The sequence below is a fragment of the Lontra canadensis genome, unplaced genomic scaffold (genome assembly GCF_010015895.1).
Source record: "Lontra canadensis isolate GAN:19392208 unplaced genomic scaffold, GSC_riverotter_1.0 scaffold41, whole genome shotgun sequence".
NCBI lineage: Eukaryota > Metazoa > Chordata > Mammalia > Carnivora > Mustelidae > Lontra > Lontra canadensis.
The window spans coordinates 13351134-13374320 of record NW_022631035.1 but is presented as its reverse complement, the minus strand read 5'-3'; the positions used below and the strand labels follow the sequence as shown (position 1 = coordinate 13374320).

The 23187-nt window shown below is 46.4% G+C and overlaps 1 protein-coding gene across 2 annotated transcripts in view; it reads right to left on the bottom strand.

Annotated features, from left to right (window-relative positions):
- The window catches only part of PITPNC1 (phosphatidylinositol transfer protein cytoplasmic 1), a 249274-nt gene that overhangs the window by 124293 nt on the left and 101794 nt on the right, over positions 1-23187 (bottom strand). The gene's annotated exons all lie outside the window — the stretch shown is intronic.

Here is a 23187-nt window from a genome sequence, read left to right as displayed (position 1 = left end):
TCTGAAAACCCCAGGGCTCACTGGCCTGCCATGCCTTCCCCCAGTGAACTCTCAAGGCAGCAAAACTAATTGGTTGGAGAAGAGAGGCAGAGAGAGGGGACAGAGGGAGTAAAATGACTTTTGCAAGAGGGATGTCTGCTCAGAGTCAGGAGGCACGATGATGCCCAACTGTGGTCCTTCCCGCAGGTTTGGTGTGAAGGAACACGCACACACTGCATCACGTTGTCAAGGCCTCTGGGAAGGGGATAAGGGGCCTGAATCTGCAACAAAATAATGGTGGGCTGTTCTGGATTGCTCCCCAGAGAGCCCAAGCCAGCTGGGATGTAGGTCTCCTGTCTGTGCATCAGAGACAGAAATCGATTTTATGTTATTTTATTTTATTTTTGAGAGAGAGAAAGAAGGTGAGAAAGAGATTTTAAGGTAAGGGGGTAGTGAAATGGACAAATCGACAGCGCAGAGTGCCCTAAGACTGAGAGGACACACACCTCCAAAGGGCCCTGTTTCATTGGGAGGCGGGTGCAAGGAGGGGACTGTAAAGAAAATCTGAGGGCCTCTGGTCTGAGGGCAGCCCTAGGGCCCAGGCCCAGTAACCATGACATAATCAACATAACCAAGAGCAGCAGGCTGGGTCTTCTCCCTGGGCAGTGCTGCCTGTCCCATACCAGTTCCCAGAATGATCTGCACTTTAAAATGCTTCTAACGTGAGTGTGTACGTGCATGCACATGTATGTACTTGCTGCGCACACTCTGGGGAAGAGGGAGTGTGGAGGATAAGAGCAAGAAAGGGAGAGAAATCAAAGATAAAAATCTGTCTTTGAATTTATTTTCAATCAGAAGCTTGACCTGCTTCCCCTTGAGTAAGTCTCGCTCCTACTTCTGCCTATAAAGACTAACTAGGACTCCTTTCAGGAAGAAAGACGGCAGGCCACGTGGGTGGCTCGGTCGGTTAAGTAACTGACTCTTGGTTTTGGCTCAGGTGATGATCCCGGGGTCCTGAAATTGAGACCCACGTTGGGATCTGCACCAAGCATGGAGCCTGCTTGAGATTCTCCCTCGCCCTCTGCCCCTCCGTCACTCACACTCTCTCTCAAATATAGTAATAATAATAATAAAGAAGGAAGACAGTAAGAAAAAGTTTACAGATTGGGGATTCTTGAGATACACCTGTGACGTCACACTCCCCCTTACACAGACGGGCACACGAGCCTCTCACAGGAAGGGTGCCCCGGCTGCCCAGGGGCTGGCGACCACACTGACAGCTGCTTTGTACTTGGTGTTCAAAAAACAAGGGTTTGCCTACCATGGAATGTTATTTAGCCATCAAAAGGAATGAACTACCCATACTGATACAGCTTAATGGGTATAATGGCTTGAACTCTGTTTCCCCAAAATCCTATGTCGAAGTCCCAGTACCTCAAAGGATGACCTTGTTTGGAGACAGAGTCTTTACAAAGGTCATCAAGTTAAAAGGAAGTCATTAGGGAGGGCACTAATCAACAGGACTGGTGTCCTTTTTTTTTTTTTTTTAAGATTTTACTTATTTATTCGACAAACAGAGATCACAAGTAGGCAGAGAGGCAGGGCAGGGCGGGGGGCGGGGGAAGCAGGCTCCCTGCTGAGCAGAGAGCACGATGTGGGTCTCGATCCCAGGACCCTGAGATCAGGACCTGAGCTGAAGGCAGAGGCTAAACCCACTGAGCCACCCAGGTGTCCCAGGACTTGTGTCCTTACCCATAGGGCAAGTTGGACACAGAGACAGAGGGAAGGAAGACAGCACGATGTGACGCAGGAAGAAGACATCATCTCTAAGCCAAGGACTGATGGACTAGCTCCGTCCCTTATGGCCTTCAGAAGGAACCAACCCTGCCTTCCGGCATCCTGATCCCAGCCTTCCAGCATCCACAACCATGAAGCTATCAAATTTGGGTGCTTCAAGCACTCAGCCTGTGGTGTGTGTTATGGTGGTCTTATTGGCAAACCAATACAACGGGCACAGGGTTTCCTCTGGAAGGGATCAAAGTGTTCTGGTTCTGGACAGAGTGGTAGTTGTACAACACTGGGAATGTACCAGGTGCCACCGACCTGACCTCAACATGATGAATTTTATGGGATGTGATTTTTCGGCTCAAAACAAAATTTTTTTTTTAAGTGTTGACTCTATTTCTGACGCAGGTCCGCCTAAAACCAAAACCCATCAAGGGCTCTGGGGGCGGGGGGGGGCAGGGGCTGGCAGAGGGGAGAGGCCTACCACCGCCGCACCATCTTTCGGAGCCGTAGCCCACTCACGTATGAAAGATATATGGCATCAAGGACAACACACGACCCAGAAGGGCCATTAGCCAGACGCGAGTCAGCGCTGGCTCAGGTGCTTCCTGCTCTGTGGAGAAGGGATCGGGCAGAGGCGGCCGGCAGCTGATTCACCAGCGGCCAGGGAAGGGCCTGGCCACTCAGCCTCATTGATCATTCCAGCGGCTCCCGAATGAGCCAGTGCCGGGCAGACGCCAGCCTTAGCTCACTGAGATCACGTCAGTCTGGGGGCGACCAACAGACACTGGATGCGGTAACGCAGGTGACACGAGTGGAGTGGGGGTGGCAGGACACTCAAGGCCAGACATGGTGACGGTCAAGGGCTCGGCAACTGTCACTTCTTTCCCTCCCCAGTACATCAGGCCTGCTCTGCTGGGATCGGGGTCTGGCTTTCACAAGTCTAGGCCTCACCATGATTTTGAAAAAGGGGAGAGCTGGGAGCCACTGCCTCTGAACTTGGCTATTTCAGAAGCTGAATGACCTGAGCCTAAGATCGTGTGAAAGATCAAAGTTGTTTAAACTGTGCCCACATGTGGAAGAACGGAGCAATTATGCTCTAACTTTGTAAAATCAATTGTTATAATTCCAGAGTTTGGGTAATCATCATTACAGGCAATCACGATTAGCGACAGCTCCACGCTGCAGGGCTGAGCCCCGCATGGGCCGTCATCAGAACAGCTACCCCGAATAATGATCTCCGCAGTCAAAAAACATCATGGGGGTTCAGGTCCTTCCCACTTGCACACAGTGCTGCGTGTTTCATAGAGCCGCAAAGCTGGAAGGAAGGCACAGTCGCATAAATGTGCCCGGGGAAGCCGAGCGTTTTCATCAGTCGATAACGACTGCAAACTCTATGACTGGACGCAATCAAATTACTCAGTACAGTTCAACCCGATGGGCACCTGGGGGGCTCCGATGGTTAAGCATCCGACTCTTGATTCCAGCTCAGGTGGTGATCTCGGAGTCATGAGGTCCAAGCCCTGCACTGGGCTCCACGCTCAGCGGGCAGTCCGTTTGAGATTCTCTCTCTCCCTCTGGCCCTCCACCCACCCCCACTCTCTCTCTCTCTCTCAAATCAATCAATAATCTTTAAAAAAAAATACAGTTCAACCTCAAACCTTGATTTTATTATTTTTTTAAAGATTTTATTTACTTGACAGAGATCACAAGTAGTCAGAGAGGCAGGCAGGGTGGGGGAGGGTGGTGGAGCAGGCTCCCCACCGAGCAGAGAGCCCCATGCGGGGCTCGATTCCAGGACCCTGAGACCACGACCTAAGCCAAGGGCAAGGGCTTTAACCCACTGAGCCACCCAGGCGCCCTCCAACCTTGAGTTTAGAAAAGGTGGCTCTAAGCCAGAACTCCTGAGTATATAGATGATTGATCGAGTGTCACCAAAAACTTGCCACAAATATTGGACCCAAAGTTTTAGGCTCAATAGAACCCCAAGCTATGACTGGTTTCCAGTTCACTGCCCCTTCCCAAGTGTTGAGCCTCAGAGATCTCTGTGAGGTCCGACTCTCATATTTCCCCATCCTAAAGAACCAAGGTGGTGGGGGAGGGGGCTGTCATCTTCCCTCCAATCAATCCCTGTGTCCTCCCTTCCTGTCCCCTTTCTGTCTCCTTTGGTCCCGATACCATTTCTAAACATCAGGATGTCAAAAGTGGAGCAATGGCTGTAATAAATGTTACCAACTCTGGATGGAGTTATTCCCCAAAGACAGGACTCAGGACATCCAAAGCCCTGTCCCAGGAATTAAAATGTACGTCTACTTTTGCTTTTGCCATCAAAATGGATGGATGCCACACGACCTGGTAATCACGGAGCGACATCTGGCCCTCTGACTTAACACAACACCATGTATTTTTCCATCTGTGAAATGGGCGTGATTCCTGCCTGTCTCTCTCCAGCGCTGTGGATGGAGGAACAAGCAGGAGGTGACACAATTTGGCGTTCTTTGAAGTTTGCCACATTATTCACGCCACTAGTCATACTTTTGTCGAAGCTCTTCTAGCTTTCTCCACTCTCAGTACGCGGATGGGCCTCAAAGCACACTTAAACAATTGCTTCATGATGTGCAAAATGCACACTGCAAAGAGAGCCCGAAACGTTTTACCTTTAGGTGCATTGCCGTCTTCATTCTAAGTGGGGCCAAAATTGTAACTACACACAGGGAAGGAGATACAACGAGTCTAGACTTTAACAACCTCCTCTCAGAATGCTAGGGGCTAGCGTGAGCTGTTTTCTGTAACCCACAGCCCAGCCAAGGCACCAGGACAAATGTTCTGGTCCAGTGGCTGGCCAGCTACATGGGTTGATGCTTGTTTTTTAAATAGTGGAGACTATATGGCCTGAAAAGTTAAAAACATTTACTAGCCGACCCTTCTTCACAGGGAAAGTCTGCTGCCTTCTGTTCTAGTTACCTAGTGCTTACTCCAGTCTGGGCCAGCCTTAGCCGTTCACAGAGACCTGTGCTGTCTGGCATGGTAGCCACATGGCTAGTGGGCATTTGAAACATGGCCTGTGCTGTGGAGGGGCTGAAATTTTAAATTTTCTTTCATTTTAATTAATTTAAATTTTAAAACTGACCCTTGATGAGGCTGCTTAGAAAACTTTTACACAGAGTTGAAACATCTTAGGTATGTGAATCTACCTATTCAGCTAGAAATTCTCATCAAGTGTAAACTCAGATCAGATGCCTCCGATGAAAATTTAGGACCTGACTTGGGATTGCCCTACGTGTAAAATGCACACTGGATTTTGAAGGCTTAGTAACAACCACAACAAAACATGTTTTTACACATAATCCATATGTTGATTACATATTGAAAGCAAAGTATTTTAGACATAACGGGTAACTGAAATCTATTCTTAAAACGAACCTCACCTGTGGGGTGCCCTGGTACCTCAGTTAAACATCTGCCTCCAGCTCCCCACTCAGAGGTGGTTCTGCTTGGCAGGGAGCCTGCCTCTCCCTCTGCCCCTTCCCCTGCTTCTGCTCTCTCACTCTCAAATGAATAAATAAAATCTTTTAAAAAATTAACTTCAGGGGCGCCTGGGTGGCTCAGTGGGTTAAAGCCTCTGCCTCCGGCTCAGGTCATGATCTCGGGGTCCTGGGATTGAGCCCTGCATCGGGCTCTCTGCTTCCTCCCCTATCTCTGCCTGCCTCTCTGCCTACTTGTGATCTCTGTCTTTGTCAAATAAATAAATAATATCTTTTTTTAAAAATTAACTTCAGGGAGCTTGAGTGTCTCAGTTGGTTAAGCGTCTGCCTTTGGCTCAGGTCATGATCTTGGAGTGCCAGGATTGAGTCCCACATCAGGCTCCCTGCTTGGCAGGGAGTCTGCTTCTCCCTCTGACCCTCCCCCCCACTCATGCTCTCTCTCTTTCTCATTCAAATAAATCAACAAATAAAATCTTTTTAAAAATTAACCACACCTGTTTCTTCTTACTTTAATGGGGCTACTAGAAAATTCTGAATTACCTATGTGGCTTGCATTTGTGTCTCCCATATTTCTGCTGGACGGTGCTGGTCCAGACCCTCATCTGGGCCAAGGGGGACTGAGAGGCCATGAGGCCACAGCAAGACTTCGGAGGCCGGCTGGTTAGGCAAGGGTTTCCACGTGTGTCCAGGCTAACGAGGTGGGGCACTGCAATTAGGAATGCATTTGGAGAAGCTTTTCCTCTTCTGAGGACTGGCGATTACCAGGGCTCTGGAGAGGTGATAATTGCTCCCAGCGTGCTGTGGTGGAAAGCACCGGGGTTTTAAAAATCGAAATCTGGAGCCAAAGTCCTGATGTGGCCTTTGATTAGTTCTGTAACCTTAGACAATTTATTTATCCAAGCCACAGTTTCTGATCATTAAAAAGGGACTAACAAAATACCTCACAGGACAGGTGAGAATCAAGTGGGAAACAACTTACAAATTAAAATGCTTTGTAAAATGTAAAATTGTACACAAGCCGTCATGGCCATTGCTCCTTCTGTGGGTCGACGAGCGGCTTGGGTCTTGAGCTCTGTTTCGCTCATCTCCCTGTAATGCCACAGTTCCGCAAGGGACGCCAGAACAAGGCATTGCCACACACTGTGCGACACAAACACCAAAGAACATTGGACCATGCACCCAAGAACTTTTCCTTCTGTGAGAATCTGAATAGATGGTCGTCAGACTGAACACTTCCCAAATGTAAAAAGGCCTGGGAACCCCACTTTCATGAGGTACTTAGAGTAGTCAAGTTCAAGGGTACAGAAAGAAGAATGGTGGTTGCCAGGGGGGACGGGCGGTTAGTGTGTAACAGGATGATGAAAACGTTCTGGAGACAGATGGTGGTGACGGTTGCCCAACACCGTGAATGCACTCAAAGCCACCGAACTGTACCCTTAAAAATGGTTAAGATGATCAATTTTATGTGACGTCTGTTTCAGCTCCATTATTATTTTTTATTTTCCATTATTTTTCTTTATGCTTCTATTTAAACTCCAGTAGAGTTAACATCCAGTGTACTGTTTCAGGTGTACAGTATAGTGACTCAAAACTTCCTAACGACACCCGGTGTGCTCACCACGACAGGTGCACGCCTTTGTCCCCATCACCAATTTACCCAGTCCCTCACCCTCATCACAATTCTTTTTTTTTTTTAAGATTTTATTTATTTATTGGACAGACAGACATCACTAGTAGGCAGAGAGGCAGGCAGAGAGAGAGGAGGAAGCAGGGTCCCCGCTGAGCAGAGAGCCCGATGTGAGGCTCCATCCCAGGACCCTGGGATCATGACCTGAGCCGAAGGCAGAGGCTTTAACCCACTGAGCCACCCAGGTGCCCCACCCTCATCACAATTCTTAAAAAAGCCTGCGAACTGGTCATCCTCCCAGGAGGGTGGCTCACCTGCGTTGTACCTCAAGCTAGCCATCTATCAGTGGTTCTCATTTTATCATGTGAAAAAAAATTTTTTTTTTCCGTTATGAAAAAATTTTTTAAAGAACAGGGACGTTTGGGCGCCTGGGTGGCTCAGTTGGTTAAGCAACTGCCTTCAGCTCAGCTCATGATCCCGGGGTTCCAGGATCAAGTCCTGCATCGGGCTCCCTGCTCAGTGGGGAGCCTGCTTCTCCCTCTGACACTCCCATGTCTGGTGCTCTCTCTCTTCCTCTCACATCCTCTTTCTCTCTCTCTCTCTCTCTCTCTCAAATAAATAAATAAATAAATCTTAAAAAAAAAAAAAGAACAGGGACGGTTACATTTAATGGATCTTTGGTTTAGAAGTTAACTTGATGGTGTAGAGCTAAGCCTACAGGAGAACAACACGGGGACTTCCCTCAAAGACAATGTCGCAAGAGTGCCGTGATTCCTGCCACCAGCCAGTTAGTTGTCTGGCTCGTGGTGCCCTAAAGTGAAATGTCTTTAATTAGTATCAGCGTTCTGGAACATTCACAGTGCTGCTGCTCCCAAGTAACTTTTTTTTTTTTTTTTGAAGATTTTATTTATTTACTTGAGAGGGTGCACAAGGGGGGCGGGGCACAGACAGAGAGGGAGAAGCAGACTCCCCACTGAGAAAGGAGCCTGATGCAGGACTCAAGCCCTCAAGCCCTCGATTCCACGATCCCATGAACCCAAGCTTATGACCTGAGACGAAGGCAGTTGCTTAACCAACCACCCAGGTGCCCAGTAACATGGTTTTGACTATGTCCCCTTGCAAAGACCCTAGCAGAAGGGAAGGAATGATTAACTGAATACAAATGCACGCTGACCGCTGATTCCACCATCCTCAACACAAGACAACAAAAACACCAGCTCCTTACTGAACGTGACCATCACATTTCACAACCTCACCCCTCCATTCGCTCGTCAGCCCGGCGTTCTGCAGCGCTGTGGGAAGAACCAATTGCAATTTCTTTGGGGAAGGCAATGTGTGTTTTTACTTCCAAGGGCTGGATCGGATTTGGGTTCTGCAAGGATACGACTGCTAACCCCTTAGCCTTTCTGGCTCTCTGATTCGATGTCCAGATTTCTTCATGTAGACAAGAAGGTTTTAAAAAAAAAAAAAGAAGGTGTAAAGTTCTCGGGTGTTTCATCAGATCTCTCCCTGCCAGGTCAATAAACCACGAAAACCAATATCCGATCCCACAAAGAAGATACAAACCTGCAGCTCATATTTTCAAGATATCACTGTATCATCACATATTTATCTTTTCTCCCGGATTTTTATAAGCAGCCCTCTGAGGTGTCTTGTTTACGTAATACCCGTGTCATTTTGCCCGGGTACAGGAATGAAAGAGCTGATAAAAAAAGATTTAGGAAGGAGCTGGGTTATGGACATTTTATTCAAAAAAAAAAAAAAAATCCCCCTTTTGTGAAAAACTCATATAAAACAGCATCATCCAACGATGCTTCCCCCATCCTAAGTTTTGGACTGAACTGAACAGAAAAAATAGAGCAGTGTAGCACTCAGGATAGGCTTCGTGCTGGTGCAAGCTTAGCTGTCCCCTGGCTGTCACAACTCTGCAAATCGTTTCCAGGACACCCAGTGTCATTTACCTGCCCCAGTACAGGAAGGTGAGCCGACACAGTGAAGGAGAAGTCAGAGTGCACATTTGATCTGCTCCTTCCAACACTGGCTCCCCGCAGGGCGGAGGGCTGGGGGGAGGAGGTATTCTAGCCCCAAGAATGCATTTGATGCCAATACTGAACAGCCCAACTGATAAGATGCGGCAGAGATCAGCTACGTTATAAGCATCAGCTAGAGCAGGTGTCATCCCTGGGTGCTTATAAATAAGAAGCTGAACGAATTAGCCTTTATGGTGTGCCAGGAAGAGGCACCGAGAGAGCAAAGACAGGAAAGGCTAGAACTCAACTCAAGGCTACAGGGGGCAGTTGGCCTTCATGGAAGAATGCGAGATTTCTCCAGACAGTGATTGTGAGGACAGTCTTGGCTCTGGAGAGCCTCGTCTGTTCTGGTCTGGGAGCTGAACAAGCATTTGGGGTGTACCAGCCCCAGAAGACACTGGAAGCAGAACTATGGGCAAGACAGACCTGGTCTCCGGGGAAGGGGAGGGCTTTCCTAGACGTTCCGCCCTAAAGACATAAGGCTACAAGCTACAAGGAACCTGGGCCTCTGTCTGAGCTATCAAACCATTTGCCAAGAAAGGTGAAACCGACTGCAACTCAAGTAAATGGAGAGGTTTGGTGACAGGTCTGACCTTTAGAAAGCAATCAAGGCACTTGTGTTGACTACAGAACATAAACCCACAACCAATCACAAGACCAAAAAACGGAGGCCAAGCTTTCCTGGGAAAAGTATCCTGCATCATCTCCTTGCTGCCCCCTGTCGGTGTTCCTCTCCTTAACCTTGACCTCATACTAACCAAGATGTCTTCAAGGGAGAGGTCCTTCTGCACCCTGCACCGCAGGCAGCAGGGGCTTTCCAGATTAAGGGTCCTTCCTGTTTGTGAAGCCTATCCCTGTGCCTATCAATCTTTTAGGAAAATGACCGTCAGCATCCGGGAAAGCTGTAGTATTGGCCGAAAGTAGAAATACACTTGCAGGAATGATAGCAATTAATTTTAGTATCTTCCAAACCTTTTGAGAACAGAAGGGCAACGGAACGCAGAGAGAAGCACTTGCTGCTTCATATACACTTGAACAATGGGATTTTTCACTGTTTTGAAAGAGTTATTCAAGGCACTTCATGCCTAGAATAACATTCGAAGGTCACGGAACTCCTTTGCTTGCTTAAGTGCTAGCCGGCTCAGCGAGCTATCCAGCAATGCTGAGTCGTGACCAGGTTCTATCTGGGGATCTAAGTTGGGAACGTTCCAGTACCTTTCTTCACCCCACTTTGGAGCGGAGGCCCCAGGTTTTACGCACATGATATCTGTAAATCCATAGGTAGTCAGTATCTACGGTGCCTGCGGCTGACTGCAAGGAAGGAGGGGACCATTCTCTTACAGCAATGGCAGCCTAAGGCTGTTCGGTCCTGGGTAAAATGCAGCAGACAGTGGACTGAGAAAAGTAAATCGTTGTCAACTCCTGCTCTCCTGAGACTGTTCATGAAAACAGGCAAAACAGAGTAAACTGGGTACAACGGCAGGACTTACTACATTAACCAATCTATCTGCTGAGCTCCTCTTACATTCTGGACTTATTCTAATGACCTGGAGAGAGATTTTATCAACTGCTACTTTGAAAGCCAACTGGTGGCCCTCTCTTCCCCGCGTCTACGGCTGGCAGCCCAGCTGACTCTGTGTATCCTCCTCAGGGAAGACGGGGACAAGTCCCCGAGGCAATGCCACAATAGTATGGTGTTTTCAAAGGGTTGGGAGAAAAGAGAATTTAGCAGACAAAAGGAGGAACATGAAGTGTTGCTTTTCTGAGGATTAATTTTTTTTTTTTTTTTTTACTGTGGTAAAATATGCATACGAAAATCAACCATTTTAACTCTTTTTAAATGTACAATTCGGAGATGTTAAGTACATTCCCAATGTTGTTTGATCATGACCACAACCCCCATTAGACGACTTTTTTTTTTTTTAACTTTTATTTGTTTATTTGACAGAGAGAGAAAGAGATCACAAGCAGGCAGAAAGGCAGGCAGAGAGAAAGAGGGATGCAGGCTCCCCGCTGAGCAGAGAGCCCAATCCGGAGCTCGATACCAGGACCCTGGGATCATGACCCGAGCTGAAGGCAGAGGCTTTAACCCACTGAGCCACCAAGGCGCTCCCCGCCATTAGACAACTTCTAATCCCTCCCAATACCCCCCACCCCAGTCAATGACCTCTTATCTCCAAATTTCTGGATTAGGCTACTATAGGTACTTAGGTAAGTGGACTCACATAATACGTGTGCATCCTTCTGTGTCTGGCTTACTTCACTTGGCATGATGTCCTCAAGGCTCATCCCTGTCGTGCATGTGTCAGAATGCCCTTCCTTCTGAAGGGCGAGTAATATTCCACAGCATAGACACACCACGTTTTGTTGACGCATTCATCTGTGCAGGGATATCTGGGTGGGTTCCACCCTTCGGCTGTAACTCTGAGTAACGGTGACGAACACTGGAGTACAAGAATTGTTGAGTCCCCGCTTCCAAGTCTTTTGAGTTAATACCTAGAAGTGGAATTACTCGGTCAACTCCAAGTTCTTTCCTGAATCTCTCACTCTTGGACAGCTCATTTTAGGTGGTGTGTGGGCCTTTCAGAATCTTCTTCCAAATAAGTACCGAGACAACCCTGGGAGAGATGTCAACCATATGATTTATTTAAACCAGAAATGTTCATCGGTAGACACTTCTGGTGAAACACGGATGGACTGAGATGGTGGGGATGATTTAGGGTGGTGGAAAGTGTCCTTTGGAAATGCTCCAGTTGCAAACGTAAGAAAAACTCAATGCAATAAACTCCTTTAAGTCAAAAAGTCCCCGACACATTCACGAACACTTGTGACTCTTTATAAACGAGCCACAGAGAGGCAGTTATTACTCAGGGAGCCTGATGGTGGGCACGACCTGAAGAGGCACTTCTATTTCTGTGACAGGAGCTATATTCAGTATTCTTTTGATGGTCCCACCAGGAATGTAGTAAGTTACAGAATCACAACGAAGAAGGCAGCCAGCAGTCCTGAGAACTGACTTAGAACCACACATGTAGGATTTACATGCAAAGGATTGGGGTGAAAAAGCCATTCCTGGTAATTTGCATTTTTCTTTTTTTTTTTTTCCTTGCAAATTAAGTCACTTTTTATTCTATCTTAGCTGATAACGACTCTTGAAAAAGTAATGCTGGAAATGATTTTTAAACTCTGCTGTAGACTATATGGATTTTCTTTTTTTTTTTTCTTTCTTTTTTTTGAGTAATTACTTTGGTGGTTTTTAGTGTATTCACAAGGTTGTACAACATCACCACCACCTAGCTCCAAAACATTCTCATCATCCCCAAAAGAAACTCCAGCCCCATGAGCAGTCACTGGCCATCTCCCTCCTCCCAGCCCCTATAAACCCACTAATGAATGTTCTGTCTATGGTTGTGTCTATTCTGACATTTTATGCAGATGGAATCATTCAGTATGTGGCCTTTTGTGACTGACTTCTTTCATTTAGAATCATGGTTTGTTTGTTTTTTTAAGATTTTATTTATTTATTTGACAGACAGAGATCACAAGTAAGCAGAAAGGCAGGCAGAGAGAGAGGGGGAAGCAGGCTTCCTGCTGAGCAGAGAGCCCGATGTGGGACTTGATCCCAGGACCCTGAGACCATGACCTGAGCTGAAGGCAGAGGATTTAACCCACTGAGCCACCTAGACACCCCTAGAATCATGTTTTTAACATTCCTCCATGTTGAAGCATGTATCAATAGTGCCATCCTTTTTTTTTTTTTTAACCAAAGAATGTTCCATTATATGGATATACCACATTTTATTCATTCACCCATCAGTTGGACATTTGGGTTGTTTCTACTTTTTGGCCAGTATAAATAATGCTTCTATAAAATATGTGTACAAGTCTTTGTGTAGACATATGTTTTCAGTTCTCTTGGGTAGATACCTAGGGGAGGAACTGCTAGGCTACAGGTAACCCTGCGTTTAACCTTTTGGGGAACCATCCACCTCTCCACAGCAGCCGCGCCATTTTACATCCTGCCCAACAAGGTGCCACTTACTTTTGATAGTTTTCGGTTACTTATAGAAGGAGAAAGTCAACCAAGGGACTTCCAAAGCCGAGCGTAAGTTCTGGGATAAGTGTGGCCTTGTTTGGCTTCTGGCACCATATTTTACACTTGGGCACAGCCAATGGACAACTATCATGGGCAACTCTCCAGTCACAGGGCATCTCTTCATTACCCTCGAGGGACAACAAAGAACTACACTTGACACAACAGAGGATCGAAGCTAGAGTAGCGACATCCAAACGTACTAATTGTTTAACTGTTTAACGGCACAGACTAAACGTGCGCAAGGAGTGAGGGGGAATGACGTCGCGGGGCCTCTCCTTGTCCAGGAGGGCGTCACACAGAAAATAGGGCTTGATCTGCATATAGACGGCACTCGCTTACCAAGAAGGAAGGGAGATGTCACGGCTACAAACAAATCCTAGACGTTCTTCTTGCTCACAGCAAAATGTCACTATTTCCCAGGACCCCTGACGCTGCACAACAGAAATATTAATAAGAGCTGCTACCCCGTTCTAACTTCCCTAGGCCAGCACGGTTCTTTTTTTGTTTGTTTTGGGGGATTATTTTTTGAGAGAGAGAGAGAGCAGGCATGTGTGAGTGGACAGAAGGGAGAGAGTGAGAATCTTAAGTGGGCTCCACATTGGGCACGGAGCACAATGCAGGGCTCGATCTCACGACTCTGAGATGATGACCTAAGCCAAAATCCAGAATGGGTCGCTTAACTGACTGTGCCACCCAGGTGCCCTTAGGACAGCATGGTTCTAAAGTGTTTACACTTCTTTAACCCTCACAATGACCCTCTGAGGTAGGGAAGTGGTTTTTTTTGTTGTTGTTTTTAAGATTTTAAGTAATCTCTACACCCCACACGGGGCTCGAACTCACGACCCTGAGATCAAGAGTCACATGCTCTTCCGACTAGACCAGCCAGGCATGCCAAGGTAGATAAGTATTTTTGTCCCTATTTTACAAATAAGGAAACCGGTGCCCAGATAGGTTGCACACCTTGCCCAAAGTCACCAGGCTAGGAAGTGGTAGAGCTGGGATTTGAACCCCAGCAATCTGGCTCTGGGATTCACTCTCCCCTGTCTCTGGCATAATCTCCTTGGCCACTTGCCTGGCATCCAGATAAAAGGCTACTTATTTATAAGGCTGGGGAAAGTCCCTTGATAAGTTAAGTGACCTTCCTCACTCTCCCATGCTGCTGACAGTTTCACATTGCTATTAGGAGGAGTTTTTTAAAGAGGTGGGAGACAGTGGTGCCAAAGGAGAGAAGAGGTCACAGGGGAAGTTACCAGTGGGGACAAAATTAGAAGCCAGGAGCCCAAGGTTCTCGGCCCTGCTCTTGGAAAGTCTTCCTCCTACACAAATCGTGACATGCGGCAATTAAAGGAAGCATACCCACTCACAGAAGTCCCCAGATTTTTAAAGTAAAAATTAAAATTAATGAGTCCATCTAATTTGGACTCACAAAATCCGTGGGTGGAAGAAATTCCTGCAGCTGACGGCTGATGTGACAGTTATGTCACGAAAAGGAGTAGAAGCTCCCTGCCTTCGGATGTGAATGTTTCCAAATGCGATTCTAAATCCTAGCCCGAAACAATACACAGGACAAGAGCTGAATAAAGATATTCTGTGGGAGAAAATCCCATCAGCTTCCCCAGTCAACCTATCGTGGAGGGAAATGAGACGGAATATCTGCTTCTAGTTCGCCCTTCTAGTGAAGACTCTTGCCAACTGGAAATTAGATTCCTAATGGCAGTGTGGAAGCAAGAATCCTGTATTCAAGGGCACTGGGTAGCTCAGTGGGTTAAGCCTCTGCCTTCTGTTCAGGTCATGATCCCTGGGATCCTGGGATTGAGCCCTGCATCGGGCTCTCTGCTCAGCAGGGAGCCTGCTTCCCAATCCCCCTCTCTGCCTGCCTCTCTGCCTACTTGTGATCTCTCTCTCTGTCAAATAAATAAATAAAATCTTAAAAAAAAAAATCCTGTATTCAAAGGCTTCATTAAGCCACTGCAATGTGGCTTAATGTGTTTTGTGATACAATGAAGAACTACAAGCAATGTACCATTATCTCCACTCCACCTGTATATCCCCCCTAATTATGTGGCTTACAGGACCGTCCAGAAGGCAGAGCACAACGTCCCTGAAAAATCACATCTTCCCTGGTTTTTTGTCCTCTTCTCTTGTTCTCTGCCCTCCACCCCATTCCCAGAGGAAGACATTTCCAGGACTGCTGACAAGCCCCAGAGGAGGAAGGCCTTTCTTCCTTCCTCCTCTTGGGCAGATGGTATTTGCATACTGACATATTGTAAATCTAGTCACCCAGGTAACCGGCCCCAGTTAGCAACAGCGCAATGAAGGTCAGCCTGATTCCTTCTAAAATTAGAAGGCGGACCAATCTGATTTTTAACTGTTCAAGGTAGGATGCCCAGTTACATGGCAAATTCAATTCTTAAAGCAAATTTCCACGTGAGAGATTCAGCACTAGTTAATAAAGGCAAGTTGGGGCATTTCACCATGATAATAACATAGGTTTTGACAGGTTGAAGGGAGTTTTAGCTGCACGACTTTTGGTGTTTCTGTAAATAATCCTACTAGGACTCGAGTCCCTGCTAGTCAAGTCATCTTTGGTCTCCTAGCTCCCTCGACCTTCACAGTCAGTTGGTCATTAACGACTGCTGGTTCTGTGTCTGGCATTTCAGTCCTTCTACAGTTGGCCTCCCCGACGCCACCGATGTCCCCTCTGCCTGCACTATGTCTCCCCACCCCCAGCCCAAGTGCCTGGCGCTGACCAAGCCCCATCTTTTCCTGCCTCTTTTGTCCTGGCCCACATACATCCCTCCTACTGCTCCCCTTTCTTTTTCTTTCCCTGACCATGGACAGGGGTCATGGACGGGCTTCAAGGAATGCACGAATTGTGTACAATCTGCCCCCCACCACCATTAATTTCTCAAAAGGTCCATGTCCCCCAAAACGTTGAGAGCCACCAGCTTAGCTTATCTGCATAGACACAGATGGCGTCTACACCAGCATTTCCCTCAAATGATTTTAAGGAAGGACATTTCCACAGGATGTGAAATGGTGAGGGAAAAAGAGCTCCACAGCCAAATAAGTGGGGAAAACACTAAATCAAACAGTTAGGTGGGTTTTTTTTTGTTGTCTGTTTGTTTTTTAATGCAGGCCTTCTCTGGGCCTTTGCTGTACTGACATGTGCCATGAATCGCGAAGGGCACCGTGGAGACACTGCTCGGTGTTCCCTGAGCTTCTGCTAGGAAAGCTGAGCTTTACCTTCTCTTGACAACCACCAAGCCAGGCACGGCTTTGTGGTTAGTTCTGAGCTGTTTATATTTTACTCTATATTTTTAACACTTATTAGAAATTTTGTCATTGCTCGTGTCACATTACGTTGTGCTTGCTTTATACCATTTTACAGCTGTCTCCCCTTGTAGAAAGGAAGCCCTTGACAGTGGGGTACACCCTTGGTATCTCTGCATCCCCAGGGCCAAGCTGACCAGACCTTAGAAATGCAGGAATGTTGAATAACTGAATGAAAATCGAACGACTGAGCACTGGATAACGAGCTCCTTCAGAATATAAACTACACTTTAAACTTTTTGTCTTCCCAGGGCACCTAGAAAACAGCTTTTCATATGGAAACAGAGTCAATAAAATTTTTTAAAGAATTAAATCCATGAGAAATTATGTCTCAAACACTAGTTATGTCCTGGGCACCAACAATATTAACGTGGTAACGTACCATCGAGGAGCTTAGATTCTAGGAAGGGAAACAGGCAAATAAAAAATGACCGTAAAATACAAATTACTTTAAAAGGAAGGGCAGGCTGCCTGGGCGCACAGGTGGAGTATTTCACTCTGTCTGAGCTGGCAGGAAACCAGGAGCAGTCAGTACTGTGATGCTGATTTGATGGTAGGACCCACTGCCAGGGCCTCACCACCCAGGTCCTCGACTGACCACGCTAAGCCACGTTTTGGTGGGAAACTGGCCAAGAGGAAGCTCTAGTTGAGACACTGTTCATACCAGCAGGTAAGGCTCTGGCTTCAACCCCAATGTGGATCCCAAGTCCGGGTGAGTGGGACGCCACTGCAGGCAGCTGGTAGGCCCCTTTCCCTCAAGGACAGCTGTCCCACGATCTAGAGCCAAGTGGTATGTCTGCTCTGTCCCCAAGTCCATAGCCAGAACCTGGCTCTTGTGTTGTTGCTTTGAGACCAAAGGATGGGTCCAGAGAAAAGAACACAAGAAATAAAGAATGGACGTGCTTCTCTCCTCCCTGAGAACCAGGGCACGGCTGGGCTCATCTGCCTACCTGGCCTTCCAGGCAGCGCAGCCTGGAAGGCTGAGAATCCCAAACCTTACAACCCTCAGTTTTGTGGGGAATCCTGGAGCTGGGAAGAGACAGAATGCCATGGAAGACAGATGACACTCCTAGATAGATACAAGTCCAATAAACCTTCTTCTCTTGATCAATCCATCCAAAAGGGTTCTCCTGCTCTTTGGGAAAGCAATGAGGCAGCGGGTAGAACACCCCAACACCCAGGTCTGAGTATTTTTTAAAACTCCCAGTCTAAGATTGAGAACCACCGCAGTAAAGGTGGGGGCGGGTAGAGAGAGATCCCCGCAGCGCCCCCTAGGGGCAGACCGTTAGCACTGATTCATACCTGAGTCCCCTGTATCTCCCTGGCCTTGGCAGGTCCAGTCAGTGAGTGAAGCCAATGGCTAAAATGATGTAATTCTTTGGCAAATTAAACACAAGGGAATATCCTTCACTTATACATAGAAATATGCTCGCTTTAGCATTTTTGCCTTGATACACGTGTACCAAGAAATATTCCTCTACCGTTCGAAAAGCAAGAGGGCACCGTGGTAACCGGTTACAGTGGACACCCAGCTGCATGATGGAGAGAACAGATGGCGGGGTTGCCTGGAAATCTATCTACAGGGGGCAGCAGTGACCCAGCTCTTGTGGAGGCCTGTCAACATTCCCTATTTCTCGAGAAAGCCTAGAAATCTGGATATTTATGTTACTGTCCTAACTTCTAAATATTGACTTTAATTGAAGAAAAAGCTCACAACACTCTGAATAAACATAAGAAACTGGTGGGCAGGGTGCCTGGGTGGCTCAGTGGGTTAAAGCCTCTGCCTTTGGCTCAGGTCATGATCTCAGGGTCCTGGGATCGAGCCCCACATCGGGCTCTCTGCTCAGCAGGGAGCCTGCTTCCTCTGCCCTCTCTGCCTGCCTCTATGCCTACTTGTAATCTCTCTCTCTGTCAAATAAATAAATAAAATCTTTTAAAAAAAAAGGAAAGAAAGAAAGAAAAACTGGTGAGCTACATTTAGTCATACAGTTCTAACCTCCAATGCCATGCGACTCAGTTACAATAAAGAGAGAAAACAGAGAGGCAGCATCAGAATCATGCAGCAAAGTGTGAGATTCAGAGCCAAGCCACATCGTTCATCCTTGAGCCTCAGGACACTCGCAGGGAATAGAGAAGATCTAAAAAGTCCGTCCATTGACGTGGATGGCACTAGAGGGCATTATGCTTAGTGAAAAAAGTCAATCAGAGAAAGACAACTATCATATGATCTCCCTGATATGAGGAAGTGGAGATGCAACGTGGGGGGTTTGGGGGGTAGGAAAAGAATAAATGAAACAAGATGGGATCGGGAGGGAGACAAACCATAAGTGACTCTCACAAAAAAAAACGGAGGGTTGCGGGGGGGGGGGGGGTCGGGAGAGGGGGGTGGGGTTATGGACATTGGGGAGGGTATGTGCTGCGATGAGTGCTGTGAAGTGTGTAAACCTGGCGATTCACAGACCTGTACCCCTGGGGATAAAAATACATTATATGTTTATTAAAAAATTTTTAAAATTAATAAAAAAAATAAAAAGTCCGTCCATGCCTGAGTACAGCCCCGTTTTCAAAGAGTCTCTCCATATCCTTCGCAATCTCAACGTTGGTACTGGTCAGAAAGCATATGTTAGAGGCGGCGCCTGGGTGGCTCAGTGGGTTAACGCCTCTGCCTTCCGCTCAGGTCATGATCCCAGGGTTGTGGGATCTAGTCTGGCATCAGGCTCTCTGCTCAGCGGGGAGCCTGCTTCCTCCTGCCTCTCTGCCTGCCTCTCTGCCTACTTGTGATCTCTCTCTCTGTCAAATAAATAAATAAAAATAAAATCTTAAAAAAAAAAAGCATACCTTAGAAAACAAAGGGCATAACTTATTATAGCAATAATAACAGTAATTAGTATTTCCTGAACATTTACACTGTAAGAGGCAAGGGCTAAGTGCTTTACATAAAAATTATCCCATTTAATCCTGAAAGCCAAATTACCATCTCAGTTTTCAAATGAGGAAATGGGGCATAGGGCGGGACGGGCAAGAGAAGTTACACCATGTGTGGGGCAGCAGGGAGTCAACCCTTTTCTTTCCCCCCAAAAGTCTTGGGCTGGACATCGCCCTGCAGCTTAGAGGCAGGAAGTGGCAGTCGGCACAGGGGTCTGAAGGAGGGAATGGAATGAAATGAGGAAAGAGGGGCGCGGGGTGGCTCAGTGGGTTAACGCCTCTGCCTTCGGCTCAGGTCATGATCCCAGGGTCCTGGGATCGAGCCCCGCATCAGGCTCACTGCTCATCGGGGAGCCTGCTTCCCTTCCTCTCTCTCTGCCTGCCTCTCTGCCTACTTGTGATCTGTCTGTCAAATAAATAAATAAAATCTTAAAAAAAAAAAAAAAAGAAAGAAAGAAAGAAATGAGGAATGAAAGTGCACAATCAGTAGAATCCTGGGCAGGAACCTACTGAAATAAGACCGCCTATAAACAAATGAAAAACAAAAAACCTTCAACCTCAGGTAATCAGTATCCCCTCAGCTTTGCAATGAGAGAACAAGTGGGGAAAAAAAATCTAATGCAAACCAAAACATCTTTCACCTATCAGATTAGTCAAGATTTAAAAGGCTAACCAGGGTTGGTGAGGCAAAGAGAACAAACCCTTGCCCACACTGGGGGGGGGGAGAGCGAAGTGGTTAGACCTGTTAAGCTGATTTGGCCATTACAGTTCAAGATGTTTCTACGCTGAACCTGGCTACTCTACCTAGGAATTCCTTCTAGAGAAAATCTTTTGCAACAGTGCAAAGATTTATATGCGTAAGATTATTCAGGGCTGCATTATACACAGTAGGAAAAAGCTAGAAAAACTCCAATTGTCTATCAGCGGGACAAGTTCGATAAATCCAGGTACATCCTAATCATGAAATACAATACAGCCATTAAATCATGAACGAGATCTCTACTTGCCAAAATGGAAGGATGCCCCAGATGCATAGTTAAGTGAAAAAAGTAAGTTGGAAAACAGTAGGATATTAGGAGTTTCAGTAAAGTGCACTCATGTGGGGGGAAAGCGCACAAGTGTGCTAATATATGAACTGGGGGGAGGGGGAGACTAAGAATATATATATATATGCATACACACACACACACACACACACACACACACACACACGCCAGTTTTTAATTGCAATTACCTAAGAGAGGATTGCGGGAAATGTACTTCGATAAGGTGGGAAGTTTTTACAAGGAGAATGTACTTTCCAAGTAAAGAAATAAACTGGCATGCTGACATTTCAGGGCAGGATTCCAGATCCTGGGCAGGAGGGTGGACGGAACAAGGAAGGGACCTGGGAGTCTTTATGGACATGGGTAGCCACAGAGATTGTGCCCTGCAAAAGGACACCCTCTTGAGCTGTGCAGGCTGGGGGCATGAGATGGACTCCTGAAACAGACATCCAGAAAGGCAACCAAAACAAAAGCCTGAACATCTAAGCAAGACAGGAGGGCTATTACCAGAAAAGGGCTCAGAGATAAGAAGAGAGTGAGCATGTCAATTTTGAACATTTCAGGGTACAGGGGTGAGTGATAAGGCAAGGTCAGGGTGATCCTGATAGTGGGCAATCCTGGGCAGAGGACCCTGAGTGTGGCTCTGATTCTCAGATCTAGAGATCTATTTTTTTAAGATTTTATTTGTAAGTAATCTCTACACCTAACGTGGGACTCGAACTCACAACCCTGAGATAAAAGAGTTGCACTGAGCCAGCTGGGTGCCCGTGCAGATGGGTTTAAGACATGAAGCCTCCAAGTGGACTGAGCCTCTAAAGCACTTGCTGCCTCAGACCCAGATTGGTCTGGGTCCTGGGACTGGCGGAAAGAGGAAGAAATGCAATGCTGGAAGCAGCGCATTTTCACTACCTCTTCTCACAGAATTCCCTGTCCTGAGGTCAGCCTTGAGTTTCGACACATTGAGACTGGCTATAGTGACCACAGCCTGGAAGTTACCCAAAACAGGCGGAACCTCCTAGCCTTCAAAATAATTTGCAAACTTCTGCAAAAAGGGAGCAGATTGTGTGCTTAAACTTGTGGAAGTAAATCTGTCTCCGATTTGAGTGAATTATGTTCTAGAATTTCCTTTTCAGGCTAAAGCGTTTTAAATCTCCAAATACCCTCTCCCATAGAAATAACGTCATTAAGTCAGCCCAGAAACTAGCCGACCCATAATTCCCCTAAATAAAAGCCCAACCACCATTTCTAATATAAAAGCACTGAGTTCCAACAGGGCATGGGAGGCAATGAGCAACTTAATTCTTCTCCTTGGCCCCCTCAAAATATGGGAACGCTCCCCGAAGGGTTTCCTTTAACATCGAAATGATGTGAATATATGTTATACTTTAAAACACTCTTTTCTTCTGACAGAGAGTTCCATAGTCAAACAAGTCTGGGAGAAACTAGTTCAAACCAAACTGAACAGGCGTTATTATTTTTTTTAGTTCTTTAATGATGGTTAACATATACACAACATAAAATTTGCCATTTTAACTATTTTTCAGTATAGCACTCAGTGGCATTAATTACTGTCACAATGTTGTGCAAATGTTTTTTATCATCCCCAAACAGAAACTCTGTCCGCGTGAAACCCCAACTCCCCATGCTCCTTCCCCCAGCCTATGGCAACTACCATTCTATTTTCTGTGTCTATGAATTTGACTGTTCTAGAGAATTTGTATAAGTAGAATATATATATAATACATATATTATATATACATATAATATAATACATATATTACATATATATATAACATATAAGAAGGATAGTATTTGTCCTTCTGTATCTTTTGTGAGGACATTCAAGTTCCGGGCTTGAGAAACCAGTAGGACAGGGCAATGGAGACTGTCCTCAGGGTCTAGACAGAGAAGCAGAAGCAGACTCTGGAAGAAAGACAGGTGTTTCTGGAAAGCTGGAGAGTCAGAGAGCAGGGAAAGGGGAACTGGACATAATTAAACACATACTGGTTCCGAGCCAAGGAAAGAGATCCAGGCTGGCGCTCCATGTGGAAAGGGACAGCATTCCCAAGGGTAGTGCAGTGGTGGAATGGAGGGGATGGTGCGCAGAGCTCAGGAAGACCCAACAATTAAGGGAGGGGGAAGCATGATCAATCTGGAAAAGGAGCAGCTCAAGGAACAGAAAAGAACCCAGGAGCACACCTTGGAAGGGTTTCCCTGCCTCTGGTTCTCAGGCTTGCAATCACTCCTTCCAGAGCCGCCTGCCTAGAACACAGACGTACTCCTGACCTGATTCTCTCACCCCACATCTAAAACTTTGAGTGGTTTTCTCCAGTGTTCAGAGCAAAATCTAACTCCTTACCGACGTTGCCAGAGCTCTCCCCAACTCAGCCCTGCTGCTCCTCCTACTCACCCCACCCGCCGTGATTCATCTGCTGTGATTCTGCACATTTTCTTAATGAGGCTCTTCTGCTCGGTGTATGTGTTGTTCTTTCTGACTATGCGCTTATTAAGGGTTGACCTCCCTTCAAGGACCAGCGCTGATCCCACCTTTTCTGAGAGGTCAAAATAGATCCCTGAAGTGTGGATAAACATGCCTGTTCCCTATAATCCTACAGAGCAGGCAGATGTCCTTAAAAAACAATAGAACAACAAAATCATACTATCATCTGGCTATAAAATCCATTTTTTGCAGGATAGCAAAATCAGAATATGGAAAAGGTTTTGTGTATTTTTTCATACTCATCCAGAAATAGTATCATAATATTAACATTTAGGCACATATTCTCTTCAGTCTTTCAAAAAAAATTTTTAGATAAATTGGAAATTATACTGAATGTATCATTCTGTAAAGTGCTTTAACTGATTCTATTATCGGCATTTT